We start from the raw sequence: 27554 nt of genomic DNA, 5'->3' as shown, positions 1-27554 counted from the left end.
ATAGGGCACTCAGCACTCAGCCCTTCTTCAATCATCCCCCTCTAAGCAGGTTCACTCCAGAGCCCAGGAAAGGTGTGTGTGAAGACACACAGTGGCAGGTAGTGGCCCCAGCTGCTGATTGAGGGTGATGGGAGCCCTGGCCTCTGGTGCTCGCCCTCCTCAGAGCGGAAAGAGCCATGACTCAAAGGGCAGGTGTGTGTGGACCTGGAGGAATTTGGGGAGGGTGGTAAGAAAACTGTTGGCGATGGAGCGGAAGAAACCCTGTGAGTCAGGGTGAGGTGTTGCTCAGACGGGGAGAGCCTGGAAACAAAGCCTGCACTGGAAACACCGAACACCAGGTTGGCTGAGGCGCACTCAGTTACCTGGAAACATCTTAACTCTCCAGAAAGTGTGAGTAAGGAATACTGGTTGCTCCTGAGGGGCCCCCACCAATGGGTCCCGCCACATCTGCTTGGCAATCGTGGGGCACAGGCAGATGCAGCCGCCTAAGAGGTAACCCCAGCCCAGACTTAACCCTGAGCCAGGGGCACAGGTGCAAGGGACCATCATGAGAGCTAAATTGGCCAATAAGAGACAGGAGCTCATTCCACTTGCACTGTTTGGGCAACTTACTGCTGAAAATGGAGAACCTGGCTGGGCACAGTGCCTCACGCCTGTAATCCCAGCACTTTGGGAGACCGAGGTGGCTGGATCGCCTGAGGTCAAGAGTTCGAGACCAACCTGCTCAACATGGCAAAACTCTATCTCTACCAAAAATACAAAAATTAGCCTAGCATAGTGACGCACACCTGTGATCCCAGCTATTCAGGAGGCTAAGGCAGGAGAATCACTTAAACCTGGGAAGGGGAGGTTGCAGTAAGCCGAGATTGTGCCATTGCACTCCAGCATGGACAAGACCTTGTCTTGAAAAAAAAAAAAAAAGAAAGGAAAAAGAAAAAAATGCAGGCACAGTGCTTCACACCTGTAATCCAAGCGAGACTCCGGCTCACAAAAAAAAAAAAAAAAAAAAAAAAGGAGAATCCAGAGGGTCTTAGATTGGAGGCACAATGTCCCTGTCAGTATCTCCAGATAACCCAGAAAGTACTGCCCCGCCACTCCACCCCCTCCACGCCTCCCTGTCCATGAAGTTCTGTGCTCTTCACATCCACCTTCTGGGGCAAATGGCAACCATGGCCCTGTCTTAAGTGAACAAATGGAGACTCTAACCAGCTTCTGAGAATCCCAGCCCTAGGGTCAAACCGGCATGCCTACCGATTGCCTGCATGACCATAATTAGGATTTCCTATGCCCTCAAGCAGACCTCCCCCCTGGCAACCTGCCTGTGTCCAGCAACTCCCTGCAGCCGGGCACCACTCACACAGGTGGGCGTGGCATCCCCACAGCCTCTGCAGCACATGCTTTCGGGGGAAGAGACCTGGGGCCTCGGGGAGACTCAAGGCATCTCTAGAGTCACAGCCTGAAGATGGAACCTCATGCTCTCCTGGGTGTAAAAGGCATGTAGTCCCTGGTAGACAGGTAGGCAGAGGTGAAAGGATCTACCCTGGCACTGGGTGGGGGCTGTACTCTCACTCTTGCTTATTCTTCCTGTACACATTGCTACTGTCCCCATGCTATAGATTTGACCAGGGCAGGCTGGCTGCTGAGTCCAGGTCTTGAATCACTGCACCGTACTGCCTCTCAAGGGCACAGTCAGTGGGGTCCTAGTCACTATGGCTCATTCCTCAGCACAAATTCAAGGCTCTTCACCATCTGCCTGCAGCCATCCTGCCCAGCCTTCTCTCCCACTGACCCCCACAAGGCACCCTCTTTCTGGTCCCTGAGTTTTCCATACGCTCCGCCCCCACCCCCACATCTCCACCCGCAGCGACCTCCATGATGACAGTCCATTTACCTGTGAGGCCCAATGGAAGTAACACCTCCTCCATGGAGCCTTCCTAATACCACCTAGTCAGAAGTCCCCCAAGACCACCTCCCCTTCCTTGAGCTCGCCTAGCACTGGATTCACAACTGTGGGGGACTCTCAGTCTCCTACATTAGATCGGTGGTCCCTGATTCAGATTCCCATGCTGTGTGACTGTGGGTAAGGCACTTAACCTCTGAGCCTCGGTGTCCTCATTAACAGGTAATATTTATTGAGCACGTACTATGTGCCATGTACTATGTGCTAAGTACTCTAAATGCACTATCCCATTTGATCCTTACAGCACCTGTGAGTGGGTACTATAATTATCCCATGTTACAGATGAAGCAACTGTCACTATCGTTAGGACTCCCACCATTATCATTATTGTCTTTTTTTGGTTTTGTTTTGAGACAGACGCTCTGTCACCCAGGCTGGGGTGCAGTGGTGTGATCTCAGCTCACTGCAATATCTGCCTCCCAGGTTCAAGAAATTCAAGCAGTTCTCATGCCTCAGCCTCCCAAGTAGCTGGGACTATAGGCACACACCAACACACTCAATATTTTGTATTTTAGTAGAGATGGGGTTTCACCTTGTTGCCCAGGCTGGTCTTGAACTCCTGAGCTCAAGCAGTCCACCCACCTCAGCCTCCCAAAGTGCTATGATGAGAGGTGTGAGCCACCATTCCTGGCCTATTATTGCCATTCTTTTGTCCACTACAAAGCCTAGTGCACAGCAGACAATCAAATTCGGCAAAATTCAAGTACGGTTGGAACTGGAACCAGCCTTGGATAGGAAGGAGTTTCTGAAGCACAGCTCTGCGCATGCTGTAGAACACGCAGGCCTGGCCCTGTCCTGGCTGGGGTGATACTATCTTTGGAGGCTGATGCTGGCAGTCTGTTGTGGCTGGAGACTTGGGGTGGCCTCCCTTCACTTCTCACATCAGCCCTGCCTCTACCTACGGAAACAGACTCTGCCCAAACCTGTCCTGCAATGCACAGAGCCCGGTGGCAAACAAGCCACCAGGATAAATCATGCCCAAGGCTATGGGAGTCCCGGGAGGCTGACTGGAGGCAGTATCGTGCACATTTGTGACCAGAGTAGCTCGGGGTTGCTTCCGTCAGCTCACGGCCACAGGTTCGTCTCTGTGCTTCAAGATCAACACCCTACCCCCAGCCTGTGTTTTCTAGGATCCCTTCCAAGCATTTCCCAGAAGCCCCAGGGCTGCTTACAAGGCTCTCTGCCCATCACCCCCAACATGGCTGAGCTGGGACCACATCAGCACCTGACCTGACTCTTTTACCAGGATGCCCCCCAAGACCAACATGGATACCTGAGCCCCCCTCACCAGGAAGGCTGGTGGTGCCCCCACATGGCTGCTGCACCTGCTGTTGGAAACGGAGGCTCCAAAAACAGTTGGCTGGACGCAGTGGCTCACACCTGTAATCCCAACACTTTGGGAGGCCAAGGAGGGCAGACCACCTGAGGTCAGGAGTCCGAGACCAGCCTGGCCAGCATGGTGAAACCCAATCTCTACTAAAAATAAAAAATTAACCAGGCATGGTGGTGTGCACCTCTAGTCCCAGCTACTCAGGAGGCTGAAAGAGGAGAATTGCTTGAACCCAGGAGGCGGAGGTTGCAGTGAGCTGAGATCGTGCCACTGCACTCCAGCCTGGGCAACAGAGCAAGACTCTATCTCAAAAAAATAAAATAAACAAAAATAAAAGTGAAGTGGGTATTCCTGCTAAACACTCCACGTGCAGCCTGGGAGAAGGGAAGCAAATGCCTGTCTGCTCCCCCAACTGTACCCAGCCATGGCTGCACCATGGCCAAGTTGCCTGGGTCCATGGGATCACCAAGTTCTGACTCACTCCACAGACACCCCGACTCCCTTCCTGCCACTCCCCCACCTCAGGCACACCTGCAGTGCTTGGTGCCTGGGTTAAGTCTGTGCCTTGTGGTGAGTGCTGCCTGGAGGCCCCGGTGTCTGTTTGAGGATGGTCTCAACTGGGTCACCCCTATTGCAAACAGGTTTTCACATTCTTGAACTTCTCCTGGGGTGAGGGGCTTCAGGAGTCCTGTCCCTTTTCCTCCTGAGGCCGCCTTTTTTTTTTCTTTTTTCAGCCCAAAGTTTTACTGATTTGTCCAATTTTTTTTTTTTTTTTTTGAGATGGAGTCTTGCTCTGTCACCCAGACTGGAGTTCAGTGGCACAATCTCAGCTCATTGCAACCTCCGGCTTCTGATTCAAGCGATTCTCCTGCCTCAGCCTCCTGAGTAGCTGGGACTACAGGCACATGCCACCACACCCAGCTAATTTTTTTTTTTATATTTATCTTTAGTAGAGACGAGGTTTCACCATGTTGGCCAGGATGGTCTCCATCTCTTGACCTTGTGATCCGCCTGCCTCAGCCTCCCAAAGTGCTGGGATTACAGGTGTGAGCCACCGTGCCCGGCTGAGTTCTCTGGATGTTAGTGAGTGGCCATCCAGGTACCCACAGGCAAGGATGTGGTCAAATCGTCTTACCAGCGGCTCTGAATCATTTGACTGGCTACTGAGATGCTGGGGAAAGGAGGAGGAGAGTGCTCCCACTTCTAAGAGTTCAAGTTCTCACAACATCCCCATGCACAGGTGAGAAAACCGAGGCCTGAAAGTGTCAGCCTAAACTACAACACTCCTTGCCCCGAACCCAGAATCAGGGCCAGGCCTGAGGAAGTAGGGAATGCAGTCACAACTGTCCTCCTGTGTGTCTTCAGGAACCTGGAGCCTGCCCCTCCTGCTTCCTCTCGAGGAAGGCCTCAGAAGACCCACATTTGATCGCTGGACAGAAGCAGGCTGAGAGGCAAGGGTTTTGGCCGCCACAGGGGAAACTCTGGGCTCAGAGCTGCCAAAGTGACTCACGGCCTTGCTGGGAAGCAGCTGACGGTCCTTGTCTGCGCCTTCCAAAACCACAGCAGGCTGTGAGTGACAGCCGGCTGCTCTGGGTGTCGGAGGAATGTTGTTGCCAGACAGGTTCCTGAGGCATCTGCTGAGCTGCGCTCCAGAAACCAGCCCTGGGCAGCTGCCACACCAGGCTGCCTCCACCCCGCCCCACAACCAGGACTCCAGGAGGGCACCCCCACCAACCTCAGCAGAACCCTCCCCTCAGGGATGCGTGGAAGTCAGCCACTGCCACAAAGGACAGCCACCCTTCCGTGCAGGAGCTCACGGGAAACCACAACCAGGGAATCCATCCCTCCCGACTCCCAGCAAGACTTGAGGCCAGGGAGGTAGGAAGGGTCTCCCTTCGACCTAATCTGTGGCAGTCACTACCAACCTTGAACCATGATACTAAGAATGATAACAATAATAATCAAAGCTAACCTTTCTCATTCACTACACGCTGGGTGGCATGGAGCACTTTTTCTGAATGATCATATGCGTTCATTTCCTGGGGCTGCTGTAGCAAATTGCCACAAATTGCATGGCTTGAAACAACAGAAATGTATTCTCTCGGCCAGGTGAGGTGGCTCACACCTGTAATCACAGAACTTTGGGAGGCTGAGGCAGGTGGATCACCTGAGGTCAGGAGTTCAAGACCAGCCTGGCCAACATGGCAAACCCCATCTCTTCTAAAAACACAAGTTAGCCAGGCATAGTGGTGGCAGCATGTAATCCCAGCTACTCAGGAGGTTGAGGCACGAGAATTGCTTGAACCTGGGAGGCAGAGGTTGCAATGAGCTGAGATCACACCATAGCACTCCAGCCTGGGTAATAGAGACTCTGTCTCAAAAATAAGAAAAAAAAGAGAAAGAAATAAAGAAAGAAAAACAAACATATCCTCTCACAGCTCTAGAGGCCAGAAACCCAAACTCAAGGATGGAAGCAGGTGATCTTCAGTGCATCTTGGCTTATGGGCAGGTCACCTCAATCTCTGTTTCCATCTGCACGTGGTGTTTTCTCTGTGTATCTGTCTCTGTGCCCAAATCTCCCTCTTCTTAGAAAGACACCAGTCATATTGGACTTAAGGCCGACACTAATTCAATATGACCTCTGCATAGATCTGCAAAGGCCTTAGTTCCAAATAAGGTCATATTCCCAGGGTTCCACATGGATATAAATTTGGGGGAACACTATTCTTTTTCTTTTTATTTTTTAGAGACGGAGTTTCTCCATGTTGGTCAAAGTGGTTTCGAACTCCCAACCTCAGGTGATCCGCCCGCCTCGGCCTCCCAAAGAGCTGGGATTACAGGTGTGAGCCACTGCGCCCAACCTGGGGGAACACTATTCAACTCAATACACCGCATGAAATCCTATTCATAAGACCAATATTGCTTTTATCCTCAGAGGCTCAGAGAGGTTAAACAACTTGCCAGAAATCACCCAGCCTCTGACTCTAGAACCCACACAATGACATTCCACCCATCACACCATCATCATCACCATCTTCTCACAGAAGCTCAGCACTTCATCATTTACAGCACCATTTCACTTCTCACATCAGCCCTGTGTCTACCCACAGAAACAGACTCTGCCCAAACCAGTCCTGGTGGCACACAGCCCTGTGGCAAACAAGCCACCTGGATAAACAGTGGCCCATCTATCCATGGATAAATGGTCCGCTTCATCATCTACAAAGCTTCTCCTGGCCATTGTCACATTTTCTTTTCTCTCTTGTTTTTGTTTTTGTTTTTGTTTTGAGATGGATTTTCGCTCTTTTTGCCCAGCCTAGAGCGGAGTGGTGTGATCTCTGCTCACTGCAACCTCTGCCTCCTGAGTTCAAGCGATTCTCCTGCCTCAGCCTCCCAAATAGCTGGGACTACAGGTGTGTGCCGCCATGCCTGGCTCATTTTTGTATTTTTAGTAAAGATGGGATTTCACCATGTTGGCCAGGCTGGTCTCAAACTCCTGACTCCAAGTGGTCTACCCGCCTCAGCCTCCCAAAGTGCTGGGATTACAGGGATAGGCCACCATGCTTGGTCTATTGTTGCATTTTCTACATTTTTTTTTTTTTTTAAGACTGGGTTTTACCATGTTGGTCAGGCTGGTCTTGAACTCCCGACCTCAGGTGATCCACCCACCTTGGCCTCCAAAGTGCTTGGACTACAGGCATGAGCCACCGTGCCTGGCCTATTGTTGCATTTTCTTACATTTCTCAAGTCCCAACACAACCTTGAGGGGCTTGGGAAACAGTTGATAAAAGAAACAGTGGGCTCCATTAATTAACGTGGCCGTAGTCATATGGTTAATGAGAGGAAGGTCTTTTTGATTTTCTTTTGAGACAGGGTCTCACTCTGTCACCCAGGCTGGAGTACAGTGGCACAATCACAGCTCACTGTAGTGTTGACATCCCAACCTCAAGTGATCCTCCCACCTCAGCCTCTCCAATAGTTGGGATTATAGGCATGTGCTGCAAAGCCCAGATAATTTATTTTTTTATAGAGACTGGATCTCACTATGTTGCCCAGTCTGGTCTCAAACTCCTGGGCTCAAGGGATCCTCCTGCCTTGGCCGCCCAAAGTGCTGGGATTATAGGTGTGAACCACCCACCCGGCTGAGTGGCAGGTCTTTTGACCCCAGATCCAGCAAACTGCACCATGTAGGCTCCAAATGGAGACTTGATGGGAACATTCCAAGGCTTTATAAACCCCTCAAGGCTATTTGTCCAGTGAGCTCAATGGCACTGCTATGTTTACTGATAACACCCACTTCAGCTACACCTGCCAAGCTCATAAAACATACTGTAAACCTGCTGCTTAAATTTACCTCCTCAAATATCAGTGCCTCATCCCCTGTCTGTTCTCTGCCAGCAGCAAGGCCAACTATTTGAGCAGTGACAATGCAGAGAGAATCCAAGAATCCAGGGAGCCCTCGCAGCTCACAGCTGAGCCACAGAGTCTGGGGAGACAGTAGCAGGTGTGGTGTGTGCTGTTCCTCCAGTTGCTCCCAGCCAAGAAGGGTCGAGATCCAGGCATAGCCCCAGCCTAGACGTGGCTCCAGGATGGTCCAGCATCTTCTCAATTAATGCTCACAGGGGTCCCAAATTTTTTGAGAAACAGGATCTCACTCTGTCACCCAGGCTGGAGTGTAGTACAGTGGTGTGATCATAGCTCACAGCAGCCTCGAATCTCTGGGCTCAAGCGATCCCCCCACCTCAGCCTCCTGAGTAGCTGGGACTATAGGTGCACGCCATAACACTCAGCTAATTTTTTAATTCTTTGTAGAGATGGGGTCTCACTGTGTCACTCAGGCTCATCTTGAACTCCTGGACTCAAGTGATCCTCCCACCTCAGCCTCCCAAAGTGCTGGGATTACAGGTGTGAGCCACTGTGCCCAGCCCAGAGTAATCTGAAAGTTGATAGCTCCCAGTTATTCTCTATCTTAACTTCCTGGTTTATTTCCTTCATTGCACTTATCAAAACCTACAATTACCCTGTTTATTTACCATCTGCTTCTTTTTTTTTTTTTTTTTTTTTTTTTGGTCTTTTTGTTTTTGTTTTTGTTTTCCTTTTTGTGGAGAACCGGGTCTCGCTATATTGCCCAGGCAGGTCTTGAACTCCTGGGCTCAAACTATCCTCCCGCCTCTGCCTCCCTAAGAGCTGGGATTACAGGCGTGAGCCACAGCGCCCAGCTACCATCTGCTTCTTAATTGTCTTTCTCTCATGAGGACAAGAGGCAAGGACTTCGCCTTGTTCCCTGCTGACTCTAGCACTCAGCGAAATGCTTTCATGTAGGTCTTCAGTGGCTATTTGTTGAATGAATACATGAATGAATTCAATAGATAACACAGGTCAGGTGCAGTGGCTCATGCCTATAGTCCTAATGCTATGGGAGGCTGAGGCAGGAGCATCACTTGAACATGGGAGTTTCCGAACAGCCTGGACAACATAGCAAGACTCTGCATCTAAAAAAAAAAGTTTATTTAAAAAAAATTAGCGGGGAAGGGACTGGGGAAAAAAAAAAAATTAGCCATGTGTGGTAGCACACAACTATAGTCCCAGCTACTCAGGAAGGTGAGGCAGGAGGAGTCCTCAAACCCAGGAGTTCGAGGCTGCAGTGAGCAAAGATTATGCCATTGCACTCCAGCCTGAGTGACACAGTGAGCCTCTGTATCAAAAAAAGAAAAAAAAAAAATGGAGGATCACGACGTCACAATAAATAATCGAAAGCCTAGGGAAGAATGGGCTGGCTGCTGGGTGTAACAAGGAGAGTGGCCTGGGAGATGGAGGCCCAGGCAGAAGCTGGGGAAATACTGAGAGAGTAGAGAGAGGTGGTTGGACCTTAAGCCCAGAGGACTTCCTGGCGGGTAGTGAGCAGACCTTGTGAAAGGAAGCTCTGAGGCTAGGTGTGGTGGCTCACACTTGTAATCCCAGCACTTTGGGGGGCTGAGACAGGCAGAACATGAGGTCAGGAGTTCAAGACCAGTCTGCCCAACACAGTCAAACCCTGTCTCTACTAAAAATACAAAACTTAGCTAGGCATGGTGGCAGGCACCTGTATCCCAACTACTTGGGAGGCTGAGGCAGGATAATCGCTTGAACCCGGGAGGTGGAGGGTGCAGTGAGCTGAGATCACTCCACTGCACTCCAGCTTGGGTAACAGAGCTAGACTCTGTCCCCCGCTCCCCCACCGCCACCAAAAAAAAAAAAAAAAAAAGGATGCTCTGCCTCTGGCTGTAGCTTTGGACGGGTGCAGGAAACAAGAAGAGAAACCAGGTAACTCTGCTGCTTTAGCTACAGCTACCACCACAGAGACCAGAACAGGGAAGACTTTCCTCGTCCATCTCTGCCCCAGCCTAGACGGGGACTTAATTTAGCAGGCAGTGATTTCTAGACTCAAAGGTGAACTTTCATCCTACAATCCTCTGTGCCCATTTGCTGGCAATCTTTCCACTGTGCTGAAGACTAATTGCCCCCTTGTTTCTTGTAGGCCTGGGGAAAGTATAAAGGTCAACCTTCTTCTCTCTACTGGTACATGGTGGGGAAAGGGGTGCTATGATAGGTAGGAAATAGCTGAGGACCTTGAAAACACTTTGCTGACCTCAGAATTCCAAAAGTAAAAACAAAAAAAAAACAGGGCCAGGCGCAATGGCTCACGCCTGTAATCCCAGCACTTTGGGAGGCCGAGGCAGGCGGATCACCTGAGGTTCAGAGTTCAAGACCAGCCTGACCAATATGGTGAAGCCCTGTCTCTAAAAAAAAAAAAAAAAAAACAAAAACAAAAACAGGCCGAGGACGGTGGCTCATCTCTGTAATCCCAGCAATTTGGAAGGCTGAGGCGAGCGGATCACCAGAGGTTGGGAGTTTGAGACTAGCCTGACCAACATGGAGAAACCCTGTCTCTACTAAAAATACAAAATTAGCCGGGCGTGGTGATGCCTGTAGTCCCAGCTACTCAGGAGGCTGAGGCAGGAGAATCACTTAATCCCGGGAGGCAGAGGTTGCAGTGAGCCGAGATCACGTCATTGCACTCCAGCTTGGGTAACAAGAGTGAAACTCCGTCTCAAACAACACCACCTATGTGGGCACGGTTCACACCTGTAGTCCCAGCACTTTGGGAGGCTGAGGTGAGAGGATGGCTTGAGCCCAGGAGTTCAAGGCTGCAGTGAGTCTTGTTCCCATCACGGCACTCCAGCCTGGATGACAGAGTGAGGTTCATCTCTACCAAAAACAAAAATTAGCCAGATGTGGTGGCACGCCTGTGGTCCCGGCTATTCAGGTGGCTGAGGTGAGAGGATCACTTGAGCTTGGGAGGTCAAGGCTGCAGTGAGCTGTGATGGAGCCACTGCGCTCAGCCTGGTTCTCAAAACAGAAACAAAAAACCAAAAAACTGTAAGTAAAATGGGAAACTTCCCCGAGGCACAATGGCCAGGTGGTTAAGAAAATGGCCTCTGGAATAATTGGAGCCACGTCTGGGGCAAAGTCCCCTCAGGCAAGCCTCTTAACCTCCCTGAGTCTGTTTCCTCCTGTGCAAAAGTAATCACGTCAGTCATCCCTCAAAGAGTTGTTGAAGAGATGAATGTGATCATGTTCAGGAAGAGCCTGGAACATAGTAGCTGCTTAATACACGGGAGCTCTTCTGTGCCAAGTCCTGCTGGAGGGCCCTGCCTTCTGCAAAATAAATGGCCTGTCCTCTTTTAAAATGCCAATGTGACCGGGCACAGTGGCTCACGCCTGTAATCCCAGCACTTTGGGAGGCCAAGCCAGGTGGATCACTTGAGGTCAGGAGTTTGAGACCAGCCTGACCAACATGGTGAAAACCCATCTCTACTAAAAATACAAAATTTAGCCGGGTGTGATGGCACTCATCTGTAATCCTAGCTACTTGGGAAGCTGAGGCAGGAGAATCGCTTGAACTCCGGAGACTCAGGTTGCAGTGAGCTGAGATCATGCCGTTGCACTCCAGTCTGGGCAACAGAGCAAGACTCCATCTCAAAAAAATAAAAGATAAATAAATTTTTAAAAAAATAAATAAATTGCCAATGTCATGAAATACAAAGAAAAACTCAGAGACTGTTCCAGATTGAAGGCAACACTGGAGCTTGGATTTCCTTTTCCTTTTGTCATGAAGGACAGGACAGTCTTTTTTTTTTTTTTTTTTTTTTTTTTTTTGAGTCAGAGTTTCACTGTTGCCCAGCCAAAAGTGCAGAATGCAATGGTGCAATCTCTGCTCACTGCAACCTCTGTCTCCCAGGTTCAAGCAATTCTCCAGCCTCAGCCTCCGGAGTAGCTGGGATTACAGGCACGCACCACCATGCCCGGCTAATATTTGTATTTTTAGTGGAGACGGTGTTTCACCACGTTGGCTGGTCTTGAACTCCTGACCTCAAGTGATCCACCTGCCTTGGCTTCCCAAAGTGCTGGGATTACAGGCATGAGCCACCATGTCCAGCCTGCCATGAAGGATGTTCTTTTTTTAAAAAAAAAAAAAAAAAAAAAAAAAAAAAAAAAAAAAAGATGGGGTTTCACCATGATGGCCAGGCTGGTCTTGAACTCCTGACCTCAGGTGATCCACCCACCTCGGCCTCCCAAAGGGTTAGGATTACAGGCGTGAGCCACCGTGCCCTGCTGAAGGACGTTCTTAAAGCAATTGACAAAATCCCAATATGGCCCGTAGATTAGGTAGCAGTACTGTTTTCATTCCTGATTATTGTATATTGGTTATATAAACCAAAAATAAAATTATAAGTCCCCCCCACCCATCTGAATAAATCCCTCCTCTCAGCCAAGGGCATTCCAGCATTAACTTGAAAAACTAGGTCAGTCCATGAAGGAAGAGGTGTTCCTCAAAAATCTCACTATACTCTCCTCCCTTTTGGAATTCAGGAAAAGTCACCAGCATTAACATCAACACAGACCTTAAGTCTGATAAGAAATATTTACAATGTAGTCTCTCAAAAGCTTCATCTGCATGGTGAAACCATGGTCTCATGGTCTCTACAGCCTCTTATCATAACCCAGGCATTTCTTCCTATTGATAATAACTCTTTCAACCAATTACCAAGCAGAGTATTTTTAAATCAACCTATGACCTGGAAGCCCCTGCTCTGAGTTGCCCCACCCCTCCAGGTAGAACCAGTGTACATCTTATAGGTATGGACTCTCTAAAATGTATATAAGCGAGCTGTACCCTGACTACCTTGGGCAAATGTCGTCAGGATCTCCTGAGGCTGTGTCACCAGCACGTCCTTAACCTTGACAAAATAAACCTTGTAAATCAATTGAGACCTATCTCAGATACTTTGAGTTCATAAAAGAGAATTTCTTGCTTTTAGGAAATATACACCAAAGTATTCAAGGGTGAATAGGCACTGTGTATGCATCTTGCTCCTTTTTTTTTTGAGTTGGAGTGTCACTCTGTCGCCCAGGCTGGAGTACAATGGTGTGATCTCAGCACATTGCAACCTCCACTTCCGGGGTTCAAGTGGTTCTCCTGCCTCTGCCTCCTGAGTAGCTGGGATTATCGGCACACACCACCACGCCCGGCTAATTTTTGTATTTTTAATAGAGACAGGGTTTCACCATGTTGGTCAGGCTGATCTCAAACTCCTGACCTCATGATCCACCCACCTCGGCCTCCCAAAGTGCTGGGATTACAGGCGTGAGCCACCAAGCCCAGCCTGTACTGTACTCTTAAACAATTTCAGATACAGAGTCTCACTCTATTGCCCAGGCTGGAGTGCAGTGATGTGATTTCAGCTCACCGCAATCTCTGCCTCCTGGGTTCAAGTGATTCTCCTGCCTCAGCCTCCTGAGTAGCTGGGACTACAGGTGTGTACCACCATGCCCAGCTATTTGTTGTTGTTGTTGTTGCTGTTGTTTTGTATTTTTAATAGAGACAGGGTTTCATCATGTTGGCCAGGTTGGTCTGAAACTCCTGACCTCAAATGATCTTCCTGCCTAGGCCTTGCAAAGTTCTGGGATTACAGGCGTGAGCCACCACACCCGGCCTAAACTGTTAATACTTGAGGAATTTATAGAAAAATTACGAGAATAAAGTCTGCAATTACGAAAGAAAAAAAAAAAAAAGAAATGCGTGGTTTCTGCCCCTGCGGAGTCCTGGCAGGGAGAGCACGTCCTGCTGGTGGCAGGCTTCCAGGGAGGGTGATCAACCATCCAGGTTTGTCTGGGACTGTCCTGGTCTTGGCACTGAATGTCCTGCATGCTGGAAAGCCCCCAGGATGGTCGGTCAGCCTCCTGCCAGGCAAGCTTTGTAGATGGAGATCGTGGGTGCATATGAGCCTCTGTTGGTTCAGCGAAGCTCCCTGCCTTGGGAGAACCACTGAGGCTGTCCCACCAGCCAGAGGCAGCGTTGTAGTGAATAGGCTGAGGGCAGACCAGACATCTCAGCCCATCCAACAGGAGCTGAGCCAGTGGCTTTCTGGCAAAATGAGATGCTCACTGCAGAGAACAAGATTCCAAAGCAGGTGGATCACTTGAGGTCAGGAGTTTAAGACCAGCCTAGCCAACATGGTGAAACCCCATCTCCATTAAAAATATAAAAATTAGCTAGGCATGGTGGTGCGCACCTGTAATCCCACACCTGTAATCCCAGCACTTTGGGAGGCCAAGGCAGGCAGATCACTTCAGGTCAGGAGTGGCAGCCTGGGCAACATAATGAAACCCTGACCCTACAAAAAATACAAAAATTAGCCAGGCATGGTGGTGCATGCCTGTAGTTCAAGCTGCTTGGGAGACTGAGGTGGGAAGATTGATTGAGTCCAGGAGGTAGAGGTTGCAGTGAACCAAGATTGTGCCACTACACTCTAGCCTGGGTAGAGCAAGCCCCTGTCTCAAAACAAAAAACAAAAACATTCCATGTATAGTCCTTTGCCTGAAATCACTACTGAGGCACTATGTGTGCAATGCACAAGGCGGTGAGGCCAGTCCCACCCAGCACCCGGCACCTTTTTCTAAACATTTTTTGTAGAGATGGGGGTCTTGCTGTATTCCCAGGTTGGTCTCCATCTTGTGGCCTCAGTGATCCTCCCATCTTGGCCTCCCAAAGGGCTGGGATGACCAGTGTTACCCAGCACCAGTGGCACCTCTTGACCAGGCCCTCACTTAGCACATAGTTAACCTGCCTCCCAAGCCTACTCAGCGATCACTGCGGCCAGAACCAACGAGACGGATGGATGAACGTCAACAAGGCACTACACAACCACGGAATGGGGCCTACAGCACAACTCATTCCAGTCCAGCCTGCCCGGCAGGTGCACTGCCCGGCCCTTGGGCAATCCCAGGCTGCCGTGCAACACAGATGACCTCCTGACGGACTTGCCTCCTGTTACCCGCTGAGGGGTGAGTCCCACACCTCAGTGAGGCCGGGGAGAGGGACCACCATCAGTCCTCAGGAGTCACTGGCCAGGCTCCTCCTCTTCGTCCCTCTCCAACAAATGCCAAGCATCTGTGCTAAAGCAAGACTCTGGCTTGACCCCAGCCTCAAAGGGAGAATGGGGTTTGCACATGGGCTTTGGGCTCCACTCATGAAAGCACAGATACATGTGATTATAACAAGGATATGAGCTTGCATGCAGCAGGCTGTTAAACACCATGCCAGGAGGACGCTACTCCATTTAACCCCTGAGGCCACCGTGGGGCCAGCTGTGAGTCAGGCTTTGACCTCGGCTGCCTTCCTAATTTAGAATGGCAGCTGCCCACCCAAATTAGCCACTCCATGTTTGGCCTCTGTTCTGCTGTTCAAATGCCTCTGTCTGCTTAGATTCTTTGGAAAACAATTCTGAGGTTCTCTTTCTTTCTTTCTCTCTCTGTTTCTTTCTTTCTTTCTTTCTCTCTCTCTCTTTTCTTTTTTCTTTCTTTCTTTCTTTCTTCTTTTTCTTTCTTTTTGTTTTAGACAGGGTCTCACTCTGTCACCCAGGCTGGAGTACGGTGGCACAGTCTCGACTCACTGCAGCCTTGACCTCCCAGTCTCCAGCGATCCTTCTCCCCTCAGCCTCCCAAGTAGCTGGGGACTACAGTGCACATCACCATGATCGGCTAATTTTTTCATTTTTTGTAGAAATAGGGTTTTGCCATGTTGCTTAGCTGGTCTCAAACTCCTAGACTCAAGCTATCGATCCACCCACCTTGGTCTCCCAAAGTGCTGGGATTACAGGTGAGCCACTGCACCCGGGATTACAGGTGAGCCACTGCACCTGGGATTACAGGTGAGCCACTGCACCCGGGATTACAGGTGAGCCACTGCACCCAGCTTGTTTTCTTGATTAACTGTTTTTTAAGCCATACATTCAGACAGTACAAACAACAGTGAAAAGTAAGTCTCCTTCCTACCCTTTACCTCTGTCCTCTGCCCTGCTCCGAGCAGAGGTAATCATTGCCACCAGTGGCTGGAGGGTCTTTTCCTGGAATAGCCCCCACATACAAACTCACACCCCAAAATGCCCGCTCCCCCCATCATGAGAGCCCAGAGCACAGTTCACATGTTCTCCTGTGCTCTGCTTATCACACGTCACCCTGTTGGAAAGCTTTCCATATCACACACACAGACCTGTCCTTCTATGGTTATGCTTTTTCAAAGAGTGGACCCAATTGATTGAACCAGTTCCCTGTTAACAAGTAATCCAGTTATTTCTAGTCTTTTGCAACCACCATGCTTCCAGGAACATCCTCGTACCTAGATCTTTGATCTCACTTACAGGTGGTAGTGGCTATTCCTAAAAGTGGATCCGCTAGTGTTTTTAAATGTTTAAATTTAAATTTAAACATTAAAAAATATTGGGTTAGGAATCACCACTTTTGAAAATTTCATGCAAAATACCGGTTTTCTCTCCAGAAAAAAAACAAAGCCAAACAAAACAAAACAAAAACCGATGTGATGCTTTTGCATTCAGTTTCTAGAGGGAGGCTCACAGAGGCCACATTAGCAAGTCTTGTTAGAGGGGAAGAGGACAGGTGCAAGAAAATTGTATCAAACCACAGCTTTCCCGTGGGTCTGTGTCCAAGTGTGTGAGTGTTTTGATTTGGTCATCACAGAGGAAGCTGCCAGTTTGTTCTGCTGATGGTGACAGAGACACGCAGTGGAGTTCAGTTCTGACTCCAAAAGTCAGATTCCTAATCACCTTCCGTCGCCAGGGTACATACCTCTCACCGTGGTCATGCTCTGGACCGCAGGCTCCCAGAATGTGACTGCTGAGCAGCAGTGTGTGTGGGGCTGCTCCCCACAGCGATGCGCCCGGACGCTGGGGCCTGTGGCAAACCCTCCCTGCTGCTGCCGCCTCGGGACTGTGAAACCAGACCCCGCTAGCAAGGCTCTGCAGCTCACACGCTCAGCTAGGCTTTAATATTTTATGCCAGCTGCCAATAAGGACTCAGGTGACAAGAGTCACTTCAGGAAAGTAGCGTGCAGAAAGCACGGACCCCATCGTCTCTCATTCAGTGTCCACGTCAGACTCAAGTGATCCCACAAGAGAAAAGCTAAAAGGAAGCAGTCCTGCGAACAGCCTGTGGCAGATGGGAGCCTGGCATCAGTGAGCTCAGGGTCTCACTTCAGTGGCTTGGCAGCCAGTCGCTTCCCTTGGACCATGGCCACAGGCCACATCTCAGGGTCTGGCTGGCTCTACGTCCAAGGGCACTGCCCACAGTGAAGACACGGCGAGGGCTGAGGCCAGACAGCCGAGGGCCCTAGCTGACCCTCCGCTGGGCCAGTCACCGGAACGAGCGTCACCCAGGGCAGTTTGTACAAATCCGGAGTGAAGCCAGAGAGCCGGCCTGTGCGTGGCACGGAGAAGGTACCCAACACCCTTTCTGTCAGAGTTCCTGGAGCTTCCACTCTCCCGAGCCTCACACTGCCCATGTCACACGTTACGGCCATTTTCAGCGTCCCGTGGCCACTTTCGGGGGTCCAGAAGTCACCCCCTTGAGCTTAAGCAACCATGCGGCCATGGATGGTCAGAAACTTCCCTGGGCTGCGTGCCACAAACCTTCCAGTGGGCACAGCACAACTCTCATACTTTGGAGAGGAAGGAACTGAGAGCTCCCATTTCTGGAACCCCATGTTCTAGAAGGTTCCATCCTGAAGACGAAAGCCGATTTGTCAGCTGTGGCTTGTCCCAAGAAAAGAAAAATACCTCACCTCGTACTGAGCACTAACCACACGCCAGGTGTCAGTTGAAGCCTCTAAGGTGTGTCAATTACTTATTTCTCCCAACAAGCCCTTGAGGGGAGTTCTATCATTGCACCCTCTTTTCAGGTGAGGAAACTGAGGCCTGGAAAGGTGAAGCACTTGCCTAAAGTCATGCCACTGGTAAGGAGCAGGCTGGGATTTGTAACACAGGCAGCCTGCCTGCCCACTGACCGTCTTCGGGGCGCTGACCGTCTTCGGGGCGCTCCCCTGAGCTGCCTCCAGAAGCCAGAACGGAAGAAGCCGGTCTGCGCTCCTCCTCCTCCTCCTCCTCCTCCTCGTGAGGGAGCCCCTGCTCGTGCCTGTCGCTGTGCCAGTGTTTGACCATCGTCATCTAATGTCACCTTTGCGACAGTCCTGTGAGGTAGGAAGTGTGCTCAGGTCTCTTTCTCAGGCGAGGACGCCAACGTGAGGCCACCTGCCCAGTAAGGCAACGGTAGCCTGGGACTCGGCCCGGGGCTGTGCTGCCACTGAAGCCCAGGCCCTGCCTGGGTGCAGCACGTGGAGGCCTGTATGCAGACGTGCCCATGAGAAAATGGCATAAGTGGCAGAAAGGCCAAGAAGCCAACGTGGGTGTCGGGAGGGAGAGAGAGAGGCTGTGGCAAAGTCTTGTTTACATCTTGCCAAGGAGCTCTGCTTGTCGTCAACTACCTGAGGGTGGCACCTCAGAAGACAGCCTGGGTGGGGCCCCACGGCGCTGGGCCAGGGTCCCAGCGTGGGTTCTTGTCCCAGCTCTGTCCTGATGGATCCCGTCTCTCTCCGGCCTGGGCAGAGGACAGGCCCTGACGACCCTTCTGGCCCTAATGCTTTATGATGCTGGAGCAGGAAGCAGGGCTGACAGCAGACACCTTTGCCCCTAGTGGCCTTTTAGTTAAGTTCCTGAGGAACAGCCCGCTCCCCAGGGGAGGCACTCAGCCCCTCTCCACCACAAGCCCAGCCCCTCCACGCACAAGCCTCTCACCCCCTAGCAGAGGGCAGCGCCGATAGCATTACTGATTGAGCCCTAACCAGATACTAGGAGTCACAAAGCTGCCTCTCTGTTAGTCACCTGCTATGGATTAAAACAGACGCTGTTGTTATACCTGTTTTACAGATGAGAAAACTGAGGCCCAAAAAGTAAGTCAACTTACTCAAGGTCACCATAGACCCAAGCACAAGGCCAGCATTTCTAGTAGGTCTAATAGGCACCGCGATTAGACCCCATAATACTTTTAGAGACTCATGAAAACAAAGAGGGAAAATGAACTTTTAGGGTAAAGAAAATGATTTTAGGCCGGGCGCGGTGGCTCAAGCCTGTAATCCCAGCACTTTGGGAGGCCGAGGCGGGTGTATCACGAGGTCGAAAGATCGAGACCATCCTGGTCAACATGGTGAAACCCCGTCTCTACTAAAAATACAAAAAAACTAGCTGGGCGTGGTGGTGCGTGCCTGTAATCCCAGCTACTTAGGAGGCTGAGGCAGGAGAATTGCCTGAGCCCAGGAGGCGGAGGTTGCGGTGAGCTGAGATCGCGCCATTGCACTCCAGCCTGGGTAACAAGAGCGAAACTCCGTCTCAAAAAAAAAAAAAAAGAAAAAAGAAAATGATTTTATATGTAAAATCAACATTTTTACCTTTATACCACTGCAGCAGGAAAATCTATTTTTATTTTTTATTTTAATTTGTCTTTTAAAATTAAGAATAACCTCCGCCGGGCTCGGTAGCTCATGCCTGTAATCCGAGCACTTTGGGAGGCCAAGGTGGTGGATCATCTGAGGTCAGGAGTTCGAGACTAGCCTGACCAACATGGTGAAGCCCCGTCTCTACTAAAAACACAAAATTAGCTGGGCATGGTGGTACATGCCTGTAATCTCAGCTACTCAGGAGGCTAAGGCAGGAGAATCGCTTGAACCCAGGAGGCAGAGGTTGCAGTGAGCTGAGATTGTGCCATGGCACTCCAGCTTGGGCAACAAGAGTGAAACTCTATCATAAAACATAACAAAAAAGAATGACCTTTGATTTTTTTTTTTTTTTTTTTGAGACAGGGTCTCACTCTGTTGCCCAGGCTGGAGTACAGTGGTGCAATCAGGGCTCACTGCAGCCTTGACCTCTTGGGCTCAAGCAATCCTCCCACCTCAGGCCCCTGACTAGTTGAGACCAGTGGCGTATACCACCATATCTGGCTAATTTTTAAAAACTTTTAGTAGAGATGAGGTCTCACTATGTTGCCCAGGCTGGTCTTGAACTCCTGAGCTCAAGTGGAACTTCTGCCTCAGCCTCCCAAAGTGCTGGGATTACAGTTGTGAGCCACCATGCCTGGCCAAAAATCTATTTTTTAAATGTTCATTTTAGTGGCAAAACGAACTAATCAAGGAAAAAGTGCCTAGGTCTAAGGAAAGTCACCATGCAGCCCTGAATAGGCAGACCTTGAACTCGGATGTTTCCTTCCCAGGGTCATTTCCATCAGAGAACCCACCAGCCTCTCCCCTAGTATTAAAACAATTACTCAGGGTAATCTTACGGAGCTGCTGAGTTGAGGTCTGTCCTTGGAAGGGTCATGGCCAGATGGCCACTCGGCCACGGGCATTTGCCCAGCTGGCCACAATCCCTGTGGGCAAGTGGCCCAGGCTCAATTTTTGGCCTTCCAAGAAGCCATTGGAGCAGAGAAGCCACATTTCTGGGGCCAGGTCATTCATAAGAGAAGAGGAACAAGGCGAGCTGGGAAACATGCCTGCCTCTGAGGTGGGAAACATGCTTGCCTCTGAGCTGGGAGAGGCAAGAGAAGATGACCACGATCACCCAAAAGAACATTCCGGCTTTTCTTCTTCACCTGAAAGAAAACAATTGACAGCTCCACCAGGGGAATTCTGTCCTCAGAAGTCCAGGTATAGCCAGGGAGGACAGAGGGCACTGGCTTTGGTGACAGGCAGATCTGGGTTTGGATCCCCACTCAGCCATTTAATTTGCTCTGTGACCTTGAAAAAGTGACTTTACCTCTCTGACTGTTTTCCTTCCTTCCTTCCCTCCCTCCCTCCTTTCTTTCTCTCTCTTTCTTCCTTTCTTTCTTTTTTGAGACGGAGTCTCACACTGTCACCAGACGGGCGTGTAATGGCACAATCTCAGCTCACTGCAACCTCTCCCTCCCGGGTTCAAGTGATTCTTCCGCCTCAGCCTCCTGAGTAGCTGGGATTACAGATGCTCGCCACCACACCTGGCTAATTTTTTGTATTTTTAGTGGAGATGGGGTTTCCCTATTTTGGCCAGGCTGGTCTCAAACTCCTAACCTTGTGGTCTACCCACCTCGGCCTCCCAAAGTGCTGGGATTACAGGCATGAGCCACTGCGCCAGCAAAAATATGGAACGCTTCATGAATTTGCATGTCATCTTCCGCAGGGGCCATGCTAATCTTCTCTGTCTCGTTCCAATTTTAGTATATGTGCTGCTGAAGCAAACACCGTTTTCCTTTCTGTAAACTGGGAATAATAGCAACCCCCTTCCCCCAAAGGATGGTAGTGAGAATTGGCTGAAATAAAATGCTTTTTTCCATAGTAAAGCAGTTGCAAGGAGTAAGAGCCAGAAAAATATTTATTCATTGGTTTGAGAAACAAAATCCTTGATGCCAACATTCCCAAGGCCTTGAGTAATTATGCCACAGGCTTGCCTGAGACATTGATACATTTAGAGAAGCCATCAAACCCACAGTAACTGAGGCCACACCATGAGGTCAGCCTCTCTCTTCCCCCAGGTCTTCGAGGTGACAGTTTAGACAGGAGCTAGGAATCATGCTAATGAAAGGAGAGCCTCGCCTTCAATTAAGGCGTCACCAGAATGGGAAATTCATCAGCCCTGGTGACGGTGACTTACGCCACACTTAAGCCTTGCAAGTCCAGGATGACACAACCCAAGGCAGAAACCATGAAATTAGAACAAAGGTCTAAGTAATAAGCAGAGCTGGGAGTTCCATCCCGGTGAGCAGCGCTGTTGCTCAGCAGGTGAGTCTGCCCCGTCATGGAGACTCAGCGACTCAGTGCTAGAGTGAGAACCACATCTGCTCACACCAGGGGCCTGAACCCTGCTAATTCAACAGGGGACTTTCTCACAGCCAAAATCTCTTGCGACTCTTCCAATAATAGCAACTCCCACCCAGCCCCTTCTTTCCAAGAGCAGTGCTTTTCAAACCACACTGTGCACACAAATCAGCTGGGATATTATCAGACTGCATCTTGGCCAGGCATGGTGGCTCACGCCTGTAATACCAGCACTTTGGGAAACCGAGGCAGATGGATCATGAGGTCAGGAGTTTGAGACCAGCCTGATCAACATGGTGAAACCCTGTCTCTACTAAAAATACAAAAATTAGCCAGGTGTGGTGGCACGTATCTGTAATCCCAGCTACTTGGGAGGCTGAGGCGGGAGAATTGTTTGAACCTAGGAGGCGGAGGTTGTAGTGAGCTGAGACCATGCCATTGCACTCCAGGCTGGGTGACAGAGTGAGACTCCATCGAAAAAAGAAAAAAAATGCATCTTAAGGCTCATGTCTGTAATCCCAACATTTTAGGAAGCCAAGGCAGGAGGATCACTTGGAGCTAGGAGTTCGAGACCAACTTGGGCAACGTGGGCAAAAGACTCCAGTTTCTATATAAAACTATTGTTTTTTAATTAGCCAGGCATGGTGGTTTGTGTCTGTAGTCCCAACTATGCAGGTGGCTGAGGCAGGAGGATCGCTTGAACCCGAGAGGTCCAGGCTGCTGTGAGCTATGATCATACCACTGCACTCCAACCTCGGCAACAGGGAGAAAAGAGAGGAAAGAAATACGGCTTAAGCTTTTGTGGGCCTTGAGATTCCACATGTCTGACAAGCTCTCTGTGGATATAGCTGGTGAACAATGAGCGCCTAGACTTTCCTTGGGCTCCATGGACACCTTGGGTCACACTTCACCAGGCAGACCAAGGAACCCTGATCAGCTTCTACCCAAGATTTTGGGATTCAAGCCACCAACAGCACAAATATAAACTGGATCCCTCTTGATTTCTTTGGGGGTTGAGGGGAAAGGGATGGGATACAAAATGAATTAAACATAAACATTTGCAGCAGGATAATTTATTGCAAGGTGAATTTTTTTTCTCTTTTTTTTTTGAGACGGGGTTTCATTCTGTCACCCAGGCTGGAGTTGCAATGGCGCAATCTCAGCTCACTGCAACCTGTGCCTCCTGGGTTCAAGCAATTCTCCTGCCTCACACTCCCAAGTAGCTGGGACTATAAGCATGGGCCACCACACCCAGCTAATTTCTCTATTTTTTAGTAGAGACGGGGTTACACTATGTTATCCAGGCTGCTCTCAAACTCCTGACCTCAAGTGATCCACCTGCCTTGGCCTCCCAGAGTGCTGGGATTACAGGTGTGAGCCACCACGCCTGACTGACCTTTTTTCTTGACAAAGTCTCGCTCTGTTGCCCAGGCTAAAACGCAATGGCGCTGTCTTGGCTCACTGCAATCTCTACCGCCCAGGTTCAAGCGATTCTCATGCCTCAGCCTCCCAAGTAACTGGGATGCGCCCCCACATCTGGCTAATTTTTGTATTTTTAGTAAGGATGAGATTTCACCACACTGGCCAAGCTGGTCTAGAACTCCTACCTATCAGGTGATCTGCCCACCTTGGCTTCCCAAAGTGCTGGGATTATAGGCGTGAGCCACTGCTCCTGGCCGCAAGGTGGTTTTTTCTCTCCCAGCATACTGTCCTTCCCCTAATACACACATACCCTCTTCAGATAGCAAGACCCTTTGATGCCTTCTTGCCATGGAGATTTTAAAATTTCAACTAATTTCAGAAGTCAGGCACTTTCCTTTAAAAACAGAGGGCTCTGGGTAAAGTCCATCCTCTCCCATCACCCCTACTCCTCACTCCCTCCCTGCCTTAGGACATCCCTACTGATATGCAGGCAAAGATATTTTAAAAGAGGGATGCTTGAAGGATCATGTTGAGCTGGCTCTTCTTTTCTTTTATTAAAAATGTGTAAACTGGCTGGGCACGGTGGCTCATGCCTGTAATCCCAGAACTTTGGGAGGCCTGGGCGGGTGGATCACCTGAGGTCAGGAGTTCGAGGCCCATCTGGCCAACAAGGGGAAACCCCGTCTCTACTAAAAATACAAAAATTAGCCAGGGTTGGTGGCGGGTGCCTATAATCCCAGCTACTCAGGAAGCTGAGGCAGAAGAATCACTTGAACCTGGGAGGCAGAGGTTGTAGTGAGCCGAGATCATACCACTGCATTCCAGCTTGGGTAACACAGCAAGACTCACATTTTTTTACTTTTTATTTACATATTATATATATATATATTTTAAAACAGTTTTTAGTCTGTCACACACACACACACACACACACACACATATATATATATATGTATATGTATATGTATATGTATATGTATATGTATAAATAAAATTCACTTTGGGTGAGTTTCCCATTGTGATGAGTTTCCCATTGTGGAGACACCTGGGAAGGGGAGAGGTCCTAAAATTACTGAAGAGGAATATATGACCATCTCTCTTTAAAGGAGCTTGGGCTCAGACCTAGTGAGTATTGGCAGCATTTTTAAAAGTGGTATCGCCGGGCGCGGTGGCTCAAGCCTGTAATCCCAGCACTTTGGGAGGCTGAGGCGGGTGGATCACGAGGTCGAGAGATCGAGACCATCCTGGTCAACATGGTGAAACCCCGTCTCTACTAAAGATACAAAAAAATTAGCTGGGCATGGTGGCACGTGCCTGTAATCCCAGCTACTCAGGAGGCTGAGGCGGGAGAATTGCTTGAACCCAGGAGGCGGAGGTTGCTGTGAGCCGGGATTGTGCCATTGCACTCCAGCCTGGGTAACAAGAGTGAAACTCCGTCTCAAAAAAAAAAAAAAAAAAAAAAAAAAAAAGTGGTATCATACCTCCTACATACACTTAGTTTAATGATATTTAATATTTGGAAATGCATTTACTTTTAAAGTAATATATGTACTATAGCTTAGCAACATATTATCAAATAAACTATTTAATGAAAAATTCCAAAAGGTTACCATCTGTGAAAATAATCTCCCAGCACTGTTTCTTTTCTTTCTTTCTTTTTTCTTTTCTTTTTTTTTTTTTTTAATAGAGACAGGGTTTTACCATGTTGGCCAGGCTGGTCTTGAACTCCTGACCTCAGGTGATCCTCCTGCCTCGGCTTCCCAAAATGCTGGGATTACAAGCATGAGCCACCGTGCCCAGCCAGTACTGTTTCTTAGTGGAGCTCTCCTGGTCTTAGATATTCTAGGCTAGGAAACATTGGTTTGTCCCTGAGCAAACTGCACTCCCTGACTTTTTTTTTTTTTTTGAGATGGAGTCTCACTCTGTTGCCCAGGCTGGAGGGCAGTGGCATGATCTTGGCTCACTGTAACCTCTGCCTCCCAGGTTCAAGCAATTCTCCTGCCTCAGCCTTCTGAGTATCTGGGATTACAGTCATGTGCCACCACGTCCGGCTAATTTTTTCTGTATTTTTATTAGAGACAGTGTTTCACCATGTTGGTTAGGCTGGTCTCGAACTCCTGACCTCATGATCCACCCACCTCAACCTCCCAAAGTACTGGGATTACAGGTGTGAGCCACCCTGCCCAGCCCACCTGACATTTTTCAAACATTAAAAAAAATTATCTCAAATGTTTTACACATTATACAATTGATTCATTATTCAGTAAACATTTCACCTTGATCCTTTTTTCTTTTTCTTTTCTTTTTTTTTTTTTTTAATTAAGACAGGGTTTCACCATCTTGGTCAGGCTGGTCTTGAACTCCCAACCTCAGGTGATCCACCCACCTTGGCCTCCAAAGTGCTTGGATTACAGGCATGAGCCACTACGCCAGGCTAATCCTTTTTTCAAAGTGTTAAAATTCTGAAGTCTCTGTAAAATAAAAATATCTTTAAATTTTTATTTATTTATAATTTTATTATTTTTAGAGACGGGTTCTTGCTCTGTTGCCCAGGCTGCAGTGCAGTGGTACCATCATGGTTCACTGTAGCCTCAATCTCCTGGCTAAAGCCATCCTCCCACCTGAGCCTCCTGAATAGCTGGGACTACAGGCACACGTCATACGCCCGGCTAATTTTTTTTAAATTTTTTTAGAGACTGGGTCTCGCTATGTTGCCCAGATTGCTCTTGAACTCCTGACCTCAAGCAATCCCCTTGTCTCAGCCTCTCAAAGTGCTGGGATTACAGACATGAGCCACTGTGCCCTGCAAAAATACCTTTAGCTACCATCTAGATTGGGTGTTACCTGTTGGTGTCTCTACTGCATGCTACTCTACAGAGGCAGCAGTTCATGAGCTGTGCTCAAACCTTTGCTATCATTGCCGCCAATATGTTTTCCCAAGGAGGTAGATCTGAGAAACAGAGGGAGATCCTTGGGCATGATAGTAAAATTCGGGAGGAAAAAAAATGCAACAGTAAAACTGCTTTCTTGTGCTTTCCTCTTTGCTAAGACTGGCTCTCTGCAGGCCCCGCCTTCCGTGAGTAAGAACAGAGGCGGGTTCTATCTTTTATTCTAGTTACAGTCATGGGAGAGATGCAGCCTCTTCCCCCAAGGCACAATAGCACCAATATTTGAAGAGTCAGTGATAGACGATTTCATCAGAAGATTTTGGCAACAGAAACTAGCAAGCGACTTATTTAAAAACAAAACAAAATGGAAAATATCAAAATCCAATCAGCTCATCGATCACCAGGGAGAAAAAAATGAATGTGTGTTTCTTGTGTCTCAGCCTGCTCTAAAAGATGAAACTGGAATGCATGTCAGAAAGCAGCAAAGATGTAAGTATAAGACGTTAAAGCACTATGATCATGTGATAGTACAGTTTTCTTTTGTGGATTTCTTGTGGCGACCAGTACTGACATAATAGGAGTTAACATCTACTGGGTACTTATTACATGTTAGCATTTTCTTTGGTATTTTATTAGGTTACCAGAACAACCCAACGAGGTAAGTACTTCTCTTGTCAGCCCTGTTTCATAGACTAGGAACAGAGGAACCCTGTGATTCACCCAGTTTTGAGTGATTCACCCAGAGTTTTGTGGCTAACAAAACTCCACTCCAGCCCAGGCGCGGTGGCTCACGCCTGTAATCCCAACACTTCGGGAGGCCGAGGCAGGTGGATCACTTGAGGTCAGGAGTTCCAGACCAGCCTGGCCAACATGGAGAAACTCTGTCTCTACTAAAAACATAAAAATTAGCCTGACATAGTGGTGTGTGCCTGTAACCCCAGTTACTCAAGAGGCTGAGGCATGAAAATGGCTTGAAGCTGAGAAGCAGAGGTTGCAGTGAGCTGAGATCGCACCATTGTACTCCAGCCTGGGCAACAGATGAGACTCCGTCTCAAAAAAAAAAAAAAAGAGAGAAAAAACAAAAACCCTATCCCAGCCCAGGCACCTGACTCCAGGCCCTCATTTCCAACCCAGAACACACCAGATTCCAGAGTGAAACCCAGTCACCACCCTGAAGCTGGCATTCGGGTTGCACTTCTCAGGGAACTCAGGTTGGTGCAGGAATTTTCTGCTTTGTTTTGAGTCAAGACCTATGTCACCCAGGCTGGAATGCAGTAGCAAGGTCATGGACTCATTGCAGCCTTGACCTTCCTGGGGTTTAGAGATCCTCCCACTTCAGGCTTCCAAGTAGGTGGGACTACAGGCATTCCATCACACCTGGCTAATTTTTGTATTTTTGGTAGAGACAAGGTTTCACCATGCTGCCCAGGCTGGCCTAGAACTCCTGGGCTCAAGAGATCCTCCCTGCTCAGCCTCTCAAAGTGCTGGGATTACAGGTGTGAGGCACTGTGCCTGGCCAGTGCAGGCATTTTCTCCTTGGCCCTTATCAGCTTGGTGGAGCTAAGAGCATTATTTTCTCTTGATGAAGAGCTAAGCCTCTGGGCAGAAGTTGAGCAGCTCTGGCCAAGGTCAAGAAGGGAATTAATGGTAGAGATTTTCTGGTCTAAGGCTGCAAATGTCCTCTGTCTAATTGAACTACCCAGAAAGGCACAAAAAGAAAAA

At 49.1% G+C, this 27554-nt stretch overlaps 1 protein-coding gene, 1 non-coding gene and 1 pseudogene across 4 annotated transcripts in view; 1 reads left to right on the top strand and 2 right to left on the bottom strand.

Moving 5' to 3' along the window:
- Positions 1–27554, bottom strand: part of KIFC3 (kinesin family member C3) — a 107804-nt gene that overhangs the window by 56134 nt on the left and 24116 nt on the right. The gene's annotated exons all lie outside the window — the stretch shown is intronic.
- On the top strand, positions 3273–5261 carry LOC141581738 (uncharacterized; annotated as a pseudogene).
- On the bottom strand, positions 20844–20949 carry LOC120362037 (U6 spliceosomal RNA). Its single transcript, XR_005578041.1, has one exon. It is a non-coding gene; the product is annotated as a U6 spliceosomal RNA (small nuclear RNA).

Source organism: Saimiri boliviensis, chromosome 1 (assembly GCF_048565385.1).
Source record: "Saimiri boliviensis isolate mSaiBol1 chromosome 1, mSaiBol1.pri, whole genome shotgun sequence".
Taxonomy (NCBI): Eukaryota; Metazoa; Chordata; class Mammalia; order Primates; family Cebidae; genus Saimiri; species Saimiri boliviensis.
Note: the sequence above shows the minus strand (reverse complement) of the source record. Positions and strands in the feature narration are given on the sequence as shown.